The 12,157-nt window shown below is 38.2% G+C and overlaps 1 long non-coding RNA gene across 2 annotated transcripts in view; it reads right to left on the bottom strand.

Annotated features, from left to right (window-relative positions):
• Positions 1–12,157, bottom strand: part of LOC142361690 (uncharacterized) — a 209,879-nt gene that overhangs the window by 161,682 nt on the left and 36,040 nt on the right. For both annotated transcript variants that reach the window (XR_012764334.1, XR_012764335.1), the window contains exons 2-3: positions 8,474–8,550; positions 5,625–5,677 (exon numbers count right to left, since the gene is read on the bottom strand). This is a non-coding gene — a long non-coding RNA (uncharacterized LOC142361690). The remainder of the gene's footprint in view (positions 1–5,624; positions 5,678–8,473; positions 8,551–12,157) is intronic.

Here is a 12,157-nt window from a genome sequence, read left to right on the forward strand (position 1 = left end):
GTTTATTAGAATGCACTGATGTAACTGGGAAGCGTAAACGCTACATTTGCCAATAAAACTATTGCTACAGAAAAGCACATATCATTACAGTTATTGTCTTCACAAGGGTATGTTCCAGAGAGACTTACATTGGGCCAATCAATAATTTGTGGGTTTGCTGTTAAAAAAATCAGTGTCTCATGATATTCAAGCATAACCTTAATCTTCCTTTGGACAAGCATCTAAAAGTGAAAGAAATTATGCATTCGAATACAAGAGCCTTACAGGAAAAAAGATTTCTATTAATCTAAGTTGAGAGCAGTAACTACACACACAAGAAATGCATCCAAAATGCAGTATGCTTAGCGATAAGATCTCACTTATCCCAAAGCTACCTAAATCAGAAATCTCTTAATGAAGTATAACTGTATAATTTAGATGCTAAAATGAAGAAAGCATTCATGTTGTGAGAAAAGCAGTGCAGAGACCCCATTAAAGGAGAGATTAGAGCTGGTGGATGCAAGTTAGGAAACCAATACAGAAAAAATAGACATAAAAAAGAACCAGCGTGCATTTGATTTCTGAAAACTTTTGAAACGCGCTGGTTGAGAAAAATAAAGGAGAAGAAATCAAAACAAGGCTTGTTTTCTGACATTCCCCTGCCAAGACCAGAAAAATGCAGACAGAAAAGAGAAAAGCAATATCTGAGGATGATGTGAACACACTAACTGGCAGGCTGGAGAGTGAGTAACTGAAGGGACTTACAAGGCGAACAACATTCTGAGTGCCAGGAGAAATTACTTGTATGTTAATCATTCACAACCTGGGAAAGAATTAAAATGCCTACCCACTCCTCAATGATCCTCATTTCTGGGTTTTATTGTGGTGGGAATATTATTTAAATGGGAAAACAAGAAAAAGAGTTAAAAAAATAAATTTTCTGTTTTGCAATACATTTCAGTGCTATCATTATTCTATCAATACGAAGTCCGTACTAGAAAAAGTCCTTTTATACCTGAATCTCTTGTTCCATTTCAAAATTCAGCTAGTCAATTTATTTCTATCTGTATGTTTAAAAAATATATGTTTTGAATGAAAAATATCCTTAAAGATAAGTTTAATGCCAGGCCTCTTTCCTCCCATCTCCAATTTTGTTAATTCTAGCTGTTTGTTACTGCATAGCTGTAGTGCACTATAAACACTGTGGGGTGGGGTGGTGAAGGGGTTTGGAAAGGGCGTCTGGTTCAAGGTTAAGCTCAGATAAAGCCATGACTTGCTTTAGACTTATCTATGTCTCATCTCAACTGTGATATGACCCTCTCTTCTTGCTGAGCTGCATTATCTGATTTTCATACTGTGTATCAGCTGACAGACTTCTTGTTGAGCTTTATTTTTGCCACTGTGGTTTCAAAAGGTGGCTGCAATGAAGTATGGACAAATATTTAGCAATTAGGAAATTTGGAAATAAAGTGCAAAGCAGGTTTTGAGAAGAGTTCAGCTGAATTCTGGACCTAATACGTATTGATATTATTCAAGCCACCAAGCTTCAAGAGGCTTTCAAACATTTGAAAAAGCAAATTTGCAAAAGCAGTTGTGTTGATTCTGGAATACTTTTGACTTTCTGCATTACAGAAACAGCTAACAGTGCTCTGCCATAAAAGACTGATCAGAGCTTTGGCCTTCAGCTGGAATGGGTCCAGAGACGCTTACATCTGTTTTTACATTTCAGTGACCACTGAGTCTAAGTAAAGAACAGTAATAGTTTGGATCTTGATCCTGTTCTACTCTTGTGCCATAACTGTTACAAGAAATCCATGTCTTCTGTCTCCCACCAACCATTCTAAAATGTCTTCTCCTAAGCACATGTGTTTATTTATGACAACACCTTCAAAGAGTTAAATTTTTTGTTCAGAACAATGGACACTGCATTTACCAGTAGATTCCACTTACATTGCTTCTGCAGCACCCATACCTGACATGCTTTGTCAGAGTTTCTGATTTATAAAACTTAAAGCTATACCAGAGAACAACTATGGTCCCAGAAATACCCTGACTGTAAAATACTGCCTTCTGTCTGATTTGGTTTATTCAATTTCTTTGATAAAGTCTTATTAAAGGACAGTTAGGCCTTCATTTCAAATGTTACACAATATGCAAAATCTGTAGATTTTGTTATTCCACTACCTTTTCGATGGCAAAAATAAATTTTCCTAAAACAAGACTAAAAACTATTTATGCACTATTCCCTGCTCTGTTTTTCATTTAGCATCTAAATATTCAAGGTAATCCAAAGCTTAACTCCACACATTATGAAAACTACCATTTAAAATTAATTTATGTTTAAAATGACCTATAAAACCTTTCTTCTAAACCTCAGTTGAGATATCAGTTGCTTAAATATATTCAACACATTTAGCAGAATCCTATCACCTCTCCTGTTCTTATTTAATTAAGAATTACTTTTGCCAGCCACAGGAGAATCAGAAGAGCTTTCTTTTGAGTTATTCACAAAGCAGTAAAATAACACATGCAGATATAACAGCTGACGACGTAAGCAGGGTCAGTATTAGGACAAACTGGCCAAAAAGAGCAGCTTTTGGCATAATTTTAATCAGTCCTTTGGTGCATGAAATGTCATGGAGTTTCATATGAAATGAAATTATCCCTTTCTCTTAGCTTATTTCTGTTCCAACTAATCCTCTAACTCTTTATTAAACATTATCTTTACCATCTGCTCTGGGTGAATGTTCAACACCTTGCAGAAGAACTCTGGGCTGATTGGTTTTTATGGGCAACATGATCTGAGTTTTATGCACATACTTAGGATTATGTCAAGGACAAAGAGGATGAATAATCCATTAACTATAATAAGCAAGAACCCATATCAGTGCAGCTAGAACATGTGTTATGTTTCAAAAGCAAAAGATGAATTAGAGATATGTGCATCATAAAATATCCATAACCCAGGACCCTCTCTATGCCGGGACATCATTTCCATACATACACACTCCACTGAACAGCATTTCTGGAAGTGACGTTTCAGACTTGATGAATCAGACTTTTTACTGCTGAAATGGCATTTCCAAGCCTACAACATGCAGAGAAATAGCTCTGCTGAATTGGACATTTCCTCTAACATGGACCAGATGGTAGCAAAATATCTGTCCCATGCATAGGTCTTTCAACCACATCTATATGGTCAATAATAGAATTCTACTCTATTTTCATACTTTTTGTAAGTCTCTAAAATAAATCATCAAGGAACTGCTACTGTTTAAAGTCACAGTCTAAAAATTTACATTGAAAAAAGCAATTGTCAAAGGTTAGTCCAATGTTGCTATCAATTAGATCCAATTATTGCTTTCACTCTTTGATAACCACAAATGTTAAAATAACATTATCACTATTAATCATAATATTTAGTGTAATGTGTATTACCAGGACCTCATTTGCCGCAAAACACATAATTGTAAGAGTTTGGTTCCTTGCTCACAACATTTCATGTAATTACTCACCTCTTTCACCTTTATGCATCTGTTGCAATAATTTGTCTTCCTTTGGCTAACCTTCCAGATCAAAGTATTTACCCTCTCTTCCACTATAAAGGTTTATGATCCCATAATGAACAACAATTATGATGGTATCTGATCACAGTGTGTATATTAATGACAGAAAATATCTGGACAATATGTCTTTAGTCACCTCCTTGCAGAAGGCTTGCACCCAATATCCCTGCAGTGTGCTCTAAGATGTAATCACAGACTACTCTTCTAAACATTTTCAGCGATTTCCAGGGAATCATTTGACCCACAGTGAGCAGCATACTTCACTGCTATATCATTCTGTGCAGGAAGGGAAGGATCAAGGTTTTCTACTGGTGTAAGTCATCTGGATTCTGCTGATTTCAGTAGAACTGTGTTAATTTAAGCCAACAGCATGATCTATACACTTTTAGAATCAGTGACACAGTAAGGACTCTGAGAGAAGCAGACACCACCAACTATTGGATATGCTGCTACAGACTACAGGGGTTTTCCACCTGAGAGCTTTGACTGGCAACAGAAGGCTGTATTACATCCTGGTATGCAAAAAGGGCGTCTGGTTCAAGGTTAAGCTGAGATAAAGCCATGACTTGCTTTAGACTTATCTATGTCTCATCTCAACTGTGATATGACCCTCTCTTCTTGCTGAGCTGCATTATCTGATTTTCATACTCTATATGCTTAGGCTGACCAGGGACCTTGACTTCTTTACCTGCTCCTCTAGTACCCACTAGGGGTAAAACAAGTAAGAAGACAATCACTGAAACTTTCCACCACATATCATGCTCCAGACCACTTCCCTCATAGCTCACTGGATTAGAGGGAGATCAGATTAGGCTCTAGGTCATTTATTGTATGGGAACCTCCTCAAATTGCATACCCTAATCTAAATCTCAAGTGTGCCACGCAATAGGTGAAAATCTATGCAATAGTTGCATCTGTCAGGTTCTTGGTAAAGTTATTTTCCCAAACTTCAAGACTAGTGACCAGCTTAGAAGTACAACCTATTAATAAAAAAAAAAAAAAAAAAATAGAGCTGAAAGAGCCCCAAATAGCATTATATTAAATGGTAAACAATAACGTACTATCTTCTTCTCCCTGTCCTCTAGCCATAGGCAACATTCCGTGGTAGTAATAGGTAGGCAAGGAAGCATCCAGATACCAGATGCAACACTGCACATTTCTTTCCTCTCTCCCTTTTCCTCTGCATGAGTCCTCCATCCAGGAATAAAACAAAAATTCATATTCCTACTTCATCTCAAACACAAGCACAGAAGCCCTGGGGGGTGAAGAAGGAATTGAAGGGGAATGATGTAAGGAGGTCTTCTATAGGCATTTCTAGCTGAGATCCCAGCCTCTTAACTGCCATCATATTTCTGCCCCTGTCAGAACCACACTTCACTACTTTGATTAGTTTAAACTTGCAGTCTCCCATTCTCAGATTTAAACAGCCAGTGCATTCTTCAGTTAAATCTATTATATTTTGGAATCCTTCTGTTTCATGGGAATATATATGTCCCAGTGGAATAAATATGACATAATATGGTACTTATTCTGAGTGTAGTCTACATTTCTGTAAGTAACCGTGTTTATATCACAGAATTTCTCATGTAAATAATTGGCTGCTTAACACACACAGAGTTCTTCTTAGACTAACTAGTCTTTGTGAATCCCCCAATTCAGAATACAAACAAACACCATTACTAAATGAAAGTCTTCTGAATAAAGGTATGCATAATATTCAGAGTATAACCCATTTAAGATGGGATACTTCTGTTCCTTAGTAGACAGACGAATGGGTTCCAAACACCCAAGTCTGGTCAGAGGTCTAGGCCACTCACCACAAGGCACTCCTATCAGCTCCCATTCTAATCATTGAACTTCAAAGACTCTTCGAAAGCACAGAATGTCCTGCTAATACTTCCATTACACCTCTTCATATGAAAGAAATTAAAGTTACTTTTCAGGTATGACTGTTGAAGAGTCTCAATTTTCAACCCCATGGGAATTTTAAAACAAAAGATAAACTGAGAATTCATTCTTATGTAGAAAATGTCTCTCCCCTCCCCAAATCTTTGTTGTGTACATACATACATGATTTACCTGAGGCAGAAAGACAGTGGGAGATGTAGAAGAAGCCTCTCCACAACAAAAGCCTTGAAAGTATGAAAAGAGGAAAGCAAAAGAGTTATGTAAAGTGTTAAAGGGAAACAAAGATTTTATACATATCTTAACTGTTAGCATGAGTAATACACAAAATGGATTTGGTTTAGGTTACCAGCTTTTGTCCAGATTATCCAGACAATCAGCATCTGGTTTAAGTCCCCTATGTAACCATCTGTAGTAATGTCACATGAAGGATTAGCCTTATCTGACATTTGTAACGAATATATGGATAGAAGAGGACAGAGTGTGAAATGGAGTACAATTGTTAAAACTTAAAATCCAGTGAAACCACGTCTTTATTTGCTGATTCTGATAATAACTGTGGGCTTTTTTGCCTTTTCAAACATTAGCTTATGTATTAAAAAACCCAACATATCCTCCTTGATTTTTTTAAAGAAAAGCAGGCAAATTGAGAAAAAATTATTTAATATATTTTTATAGTTGACCTTTTAACCATAACTAGAACATTAAACAAAGCCTAATTCTCCATGTTCAGTTATGACAGATGGGTGTGATCACTAAAACATCAAAGGCAGGCTTATCTTAATCCTGTACATGGGTAAGTGCCTCCTGAAAGGTCCTGAGTGTCTTCTAATCCTACTGAGGATAGCTGCAAGTGCATCAAGAGGTAACAGGAGTAAGTAACAAAGGTAATAGTGGGCTCTCCTGTCCATAGAAGGAACAATATGTATCAAAAAGATCTTATATGTTAGGAAATAACCTGATTTATCTAAACATAGAGAACAGAAAGTGGGAAGATGTGTGTTTATTTTCCACTCTTCGTGAGCCTATATTGTATGCATAGCAAGGCCTTAGGCACAGAGCATGCGGCTCTAATTTGGAAAATCTGGCTGCTCTTCCAGACTCTGTTATTTACACGCTATTGCATAGTGCCCAGGCCAGTATCTTTACCACTTGGCATCAGTGTCTTCTTTCCACAAATGGTGAAATTGAAATGACCTCTTCTCAACAGATCATGAAGTTGTGCAAAAGTGACAAGACATAAGAATTTATCACCATGATGTTTTAATGCATCAGAATGCATGATGAAAAATTGAATTTTTGAAGCAGAAAGAGAAATTAAATCTTAAGAAATGTTTTGATTTGGGGCTTTTCCCTTTGGGTGCCATCAAATATTCAGGATAGGAAAAACGAGAATAAAGGATCCTATAACTTGAGGCAGGTAGCATGATTTTTGGAAGAACAACTGAATTGCAATGACTGTCGATCAGGTCAAATTCACCATAAAAATCTTTTCATCATCAGTTGGCCAGGTGAAAGGTCTAAATGAAGATTGGGCTGAGCATTTTGAGGCTAGGTGATGGGAGAAAGTACTGCAGTGGAGTGTAGCAGCTAAACAAACAAGGCATATTGTGACAATGCCAACCACTCTGCAGTTTAAAACAAGCCTGCTAAATCACACAGCATAAGTAGCTTGTGCAAAGTCACAGATGATATCTAGGGTATCTTAGGAACTAAGCCTCAGCCATTTTCATCTCATCTCAATGAAATTGTAGGATGATTCCTATTGGTCATGTAAGACATGGATATCTCATTTCCATTGGTGAAATGGCCACAATTAACAGCTGATATTAAAACTGGTGAGACCCCATCTGGAGTCCTGCATCCAGCTCTGGAGCCCTCAGCACAGGAAAGATGTGGACCTGTTGGAGCAGGTCCAGAGGAGGGCCACAAAAAATGATCAGAGGGATGGAGCATCTCTCCTATAATGAAAGGCTGAGAGAGTTGGGGCTGTTCAGCGTGGAGAACAGAAAGCTCCGGGAGACCTTACTATGCCCTTTCAGTACTTAAAAGGGGCTTACAAGAAAGATGGAGACAAACTTTTTAGCGACAGGACAAGGGCTAATGGTATTAAACTACAAGAGGGTAGATGTAGACTGGGTATAAGGAAGAAATTTTTTACAATGAGGGTGATGAAACACTGGTACAGGTTGACCAGAGAGGTGGTAGATGCCCCATCCCTGGAAACTTTCAAGGCCGGGTTGGACGGGGCGCTGAGCAACCAGATCTAGTTGAAGATGACCCTGCTCATTGCAGGGGGGTTGGACCAGATGACCTTTAAAGGTCCCTTCCAACCCAAAGCACTCAATGATTTTAAAAAAATGCTCCTTCATATGTGTTTTATTAGATGTCACATGTCCATGAGGTAGCTCAATGCTTTTTTTTTTTTTTCCCAGATATCCAGATACTGCTGTTACCAGGCAGAATGTCACTAATGACTACATTTTATAAATTTGTGTGAGACATTTTTATAGCACATGCTGTATTGGCACCATTGCCCAATACTGCATGCAATTACTTTGTTGTTGCTGTTGTTGCTGAGGGCCAAGCTCTAACAAATTAAATTTAGAGAAGGGAAATAGGCTTATACACAAATGGAATTAAATGCTGACACAAGAATAAAACAGCACTGGATTTAGACAGGGCTCTCCCCCTGACTTTCTAACCAATCATTAGATTGAAACTGAGCAGACAGATTCGTCTTTGATTTAACTCCACTGTAATCAATGGAACAGCAGCAGGGATGAATCCGGAGCAATATGGTTTTGACAGTTTTTATGCAATGGCTATCCAGAATGAAGTAGATGAAACACTTTTTTTTTTTAGCTTATAATTTACAAAATTATTTCCCCATCCCCAAATCCCTACATCAAGGAAATTAGTGCATAAAAATGGATAAAGTAGGCAGCTGCATGCCAAATACCAACTGCTGACCATAGGCTCTGTACCCATAAACCCAAAGCCAAAATATTTATCTGACTTACCTGTGATCCAGAAAGAACTCCCTAATGGTGTAAGTACAGCTGGATAATTCCATAGTTTCTCCTCAATATCACCTGCACTGTATAAAAACAATGAGGTACATTCAGTGTTTCTATAATGTTAGCATCACGTGTAAATAATTGCTGAATTTATAAAATTATATTCTTTGTGATCTATAGAAAATCTAGGAAGAATAGTGACTGTTGATCTGACCATTACATTAGACGAGATCCGTATTTCAGTAAACTTTTAAAACCCCTGGTTGCATTTTGTGCCTTTATTACGTGACTGCTCCTATACTTACCTGTCTCCACCGGCACTTCTTATGGAAAGAATAAATTGTTTATCAAAATACTTTGTAAATTAATATAGACCAAAGGACTCTGGCAACATGCACTGTATATGGAACTAATGAGGAAATAGAGATCATTGCTCTTACGAATCTGACAAACCCTGATTTTTTGGCACATTGTTTTTTGGCACCTAATCCTCTTCATTTTTCTCTCTCTTTCTAGTTTCTCATTGCTTCTCTTCAGATGACAGCTCATTGCTTATTCATTTATTCATGGGTCTTATTTTTTTGGTTTGAGGATTCTTTATTCAATTGTAAGTTCAGAAGAATTACAGTTTGTTATTCCACACAGCCACTTCTCTGTATTAAAGCCATCAAATGATACAGAGAACTTCTGTACAGGCATGAAGTTCTACCCTTACTGTGTAACAGTTTTCACTCTTACATTACCTTCTCCCACACAAACAAGGTTCTAGCTTCTTTTTCTTTTTCACTGTAGACATAATGTTATTTTAGGTAACCACCTAACACTAATGCTAATGGTTAACCACCTATATTTGAGGGAAGCATAACAGACCTCCTACTAGCTCCTATGACATGGTCACCATCAGCCAGAGTTTGCAGATGACCTGGCTGAAATATTATAGTACAGTGCTTTTTACTTTGAGGCCCCTGGAGCCCCTGGGTCCACAGTAGGTCTATTGTCAAGAAGTAAGTCCATGCACCGAAAACATTTGTTAACTGCTACAGTAGAGTTATCCTCAGCTGGCAGAGTAGCCTTGGGGCTATAAGTTCTCTAGGCAAAGACAGCAAAGCAGACAAATTTCAAAAAGCAAAACTAATTTCAAAGCAAGACTCACTTCAGATAAAATAGCCTTAGCAAAGCATCCATTTCCTTTGTACGCCTTGGCTTACATACATAAAAACAAGAAGTAAGAATCAAACAAGATAAATACCTAGCATTGCACTTAAAGTGGTGGGATTACTGATCTTTGTTTACATTTGTTGTTCTGTAGCAAATCACTAGGGACACAGCAAAACAGCGCTTATCAGTACTTTCATACTGAACAAAGGTGATAGAATCGGGTCTGATGCATATACAGACTTTCTGCCTTTCCTCAGACATATGGATTTTCTTCTTCCCCACTCATCCAAAATGAAAAAACCAAACAGGTATTTGCTACCAATGCATTTTGCTTACTGGAGATTTTTGAAAGCATAATCAGAATGACTTTGGCCACATGCAGTCCTATCAAAATATGAACAACCAAGAGAATTACTGTGGCATTATGTATTTTAATTGAAAGCTAATTCCAAAAAAAAGTTTAACTAAGTTACAAATACATAAGCCAATAAAAAGTGAGGAAACCAACTGCTTTCATAATACACATTCAGCTTTAAAGAAAAAGAGAAAATACTACCTTTACAAGTACATAACTGTGTAACTCACAGGAAAATTAAGATTTTACAATTCAGCTACTAGTACTTTTCAGAACATGAAGCATGAAAGCCTGAGTACTCCCGTTTTTTCAGGCAGTAAAGGTTACACGTTTTTACCCCATTCATATTTGTTACCACCTTCCTGGCATTTATATTTCATTGATTTCAAAACACAGAAAATGGTCCATTAAAATAAATATAGATGTTACAAACCGAATTACAATCCTTCTAACTTTTCACCATGGAAACTACAGTAATTGTCAAGTAATACAACTTTACGCTTACTTTCAGCAGTTCTGTTCATTTGTTCAGTTTAGTGATTCAGTATGATGTCGTAGTAGCATAGTATTCATTCTTCTTATGTGAAGAAAGCAGAGTTAGAGATGGTAACTCAGATTAGCATGAATTCAGCCAAAACCAGGACAAACGGTCTAATCAAAACTAAGATACAGGATGTCTCTTACTTAAGAAGTCAAATCTGCATTAAACTGCCCCTTTGAAAATTACTAGTATTAGTAAGGAAGTTTTCAACTCAAGCATTGTAAGCATTATAAGCATAATTTTTTTCTAATCTTCCAACAGATGAACAGCAAAAAGGATTTTAAGGAGAGACGCTTGCATCAGGTCTCACATCCAGGAAAAAAAAACTTACTGGATTAGTATCAGGCTTATAAGAGCACATTAACAGCTTGCCTTGAACTTCAAGGTGAGTGGTCCATTACTTTTTAGATCTTTTTGCTATTGTAGCTTTGAATTTCTCCTTTCTGTCTACCAAAATACCCAAATTAATTTGCAGTTGCAAGAGTGTTATTCCCCATGCGTTGCTTGTGCCCGCAAAGAATCCGTTTCCAAACCGGTTAGGGCATTCAGACTGAAAAGATGCTGTCCATATAATGCGTCAATCAACTGCCAGACACGTTATGGGGTTCTAAGTTGCACTAATAAATAAAAAGAATCTGCCGAGCGCCGCTCCGCGCGCCGCTGAGCCCCGCGGAGAGCCGGCTGCCGCCCGCTGACATCTCCCCGCTGCGCGGGAGCCCCCTGCCGCCGCGCCAGCCCTGGCCCGGCCCCCGCTGCCCGGCCGGCACGCAGTCCTCCGCTCGGAATCGCCCCTCTTCCTGCTTCCCCGGTGCTGGAGCTTTCTCTCAGTCTCTCACCCAAACTAATCATGTTCCTAAAGGAAGTTTTACATTCCTTTGGGAAGAAAGTAGTAAAATGGAGAGTCGGAGTCTTTTATACAAAATAAAAAAAAAAGGGATTAAAAATATTCAAGTATGTAATTATCACAGTAATCAAATATCCAACATAGAATTCAGAAATGGGTTCATTGTGAGAAACTGCCCCATTAATTGGTAAGCAGCCACAACAAGGACAGAAAAAAAACAAGTACAAGTAAAAGGAATCACCCAAACACAGAAACTGAGAACTGTTCAGTGAAAGCACGTTACCACCTCTAACATGATGCAATATCCAGCTTGCAAATACATAGTCCAAATAGTGTGTGGGGGGGAAGTTACATTTAACTCTGAAATGTTAGTTATATTTGAACTGTGAAACAAGAGAATCTGGATTCTGTTTGCAGTGCTGCATCTGAATTCTTATGAAACCTGAAGGGGTCACTACTTGACTCTGTGCCTCGGTATCCCTCCTTCTTGTTCTCGACTCTGGTGAGCTACAGAAGGTACGGACCAGTTCTCACAGGGGACACATCTATGCCAACATCAGCAGAGTAACAGAGGGGTGCCAGGGAAAACATTCCCAGCCCAGCTTTACTCTCCCTGACCTGCTCAGCTCTCCCAGCAGAGATTTTAGTCACCCCTACAAGCACTCAGGACGTCTGGCAGATTTTTGCGTCCTGTGCTGTAGCCCCTGTTTCCTGTCAAAGTCCCTCGATAAAAGTTTCTTTCAGCTGTGTCTACCAGTCCTTCACTCCACCATGTAATTACAGAGGGCA

Source organism: Opisthocomus hoazin, chromosome 6, assembly GCF_030867145.1.
Source record: "Opisthocomus hoazin isolate bOpiHoa1 chromosome 6, bOpiHoa1.hap1, whole genome shotgun sequence".
Classification (NCBI taxonomy): Eukaryota; Metazoa; Chordata; class Aves; order Opisthocomiformes; family Opisthocomidae; genus Opisthocomus; species Opisthocomus hoazin.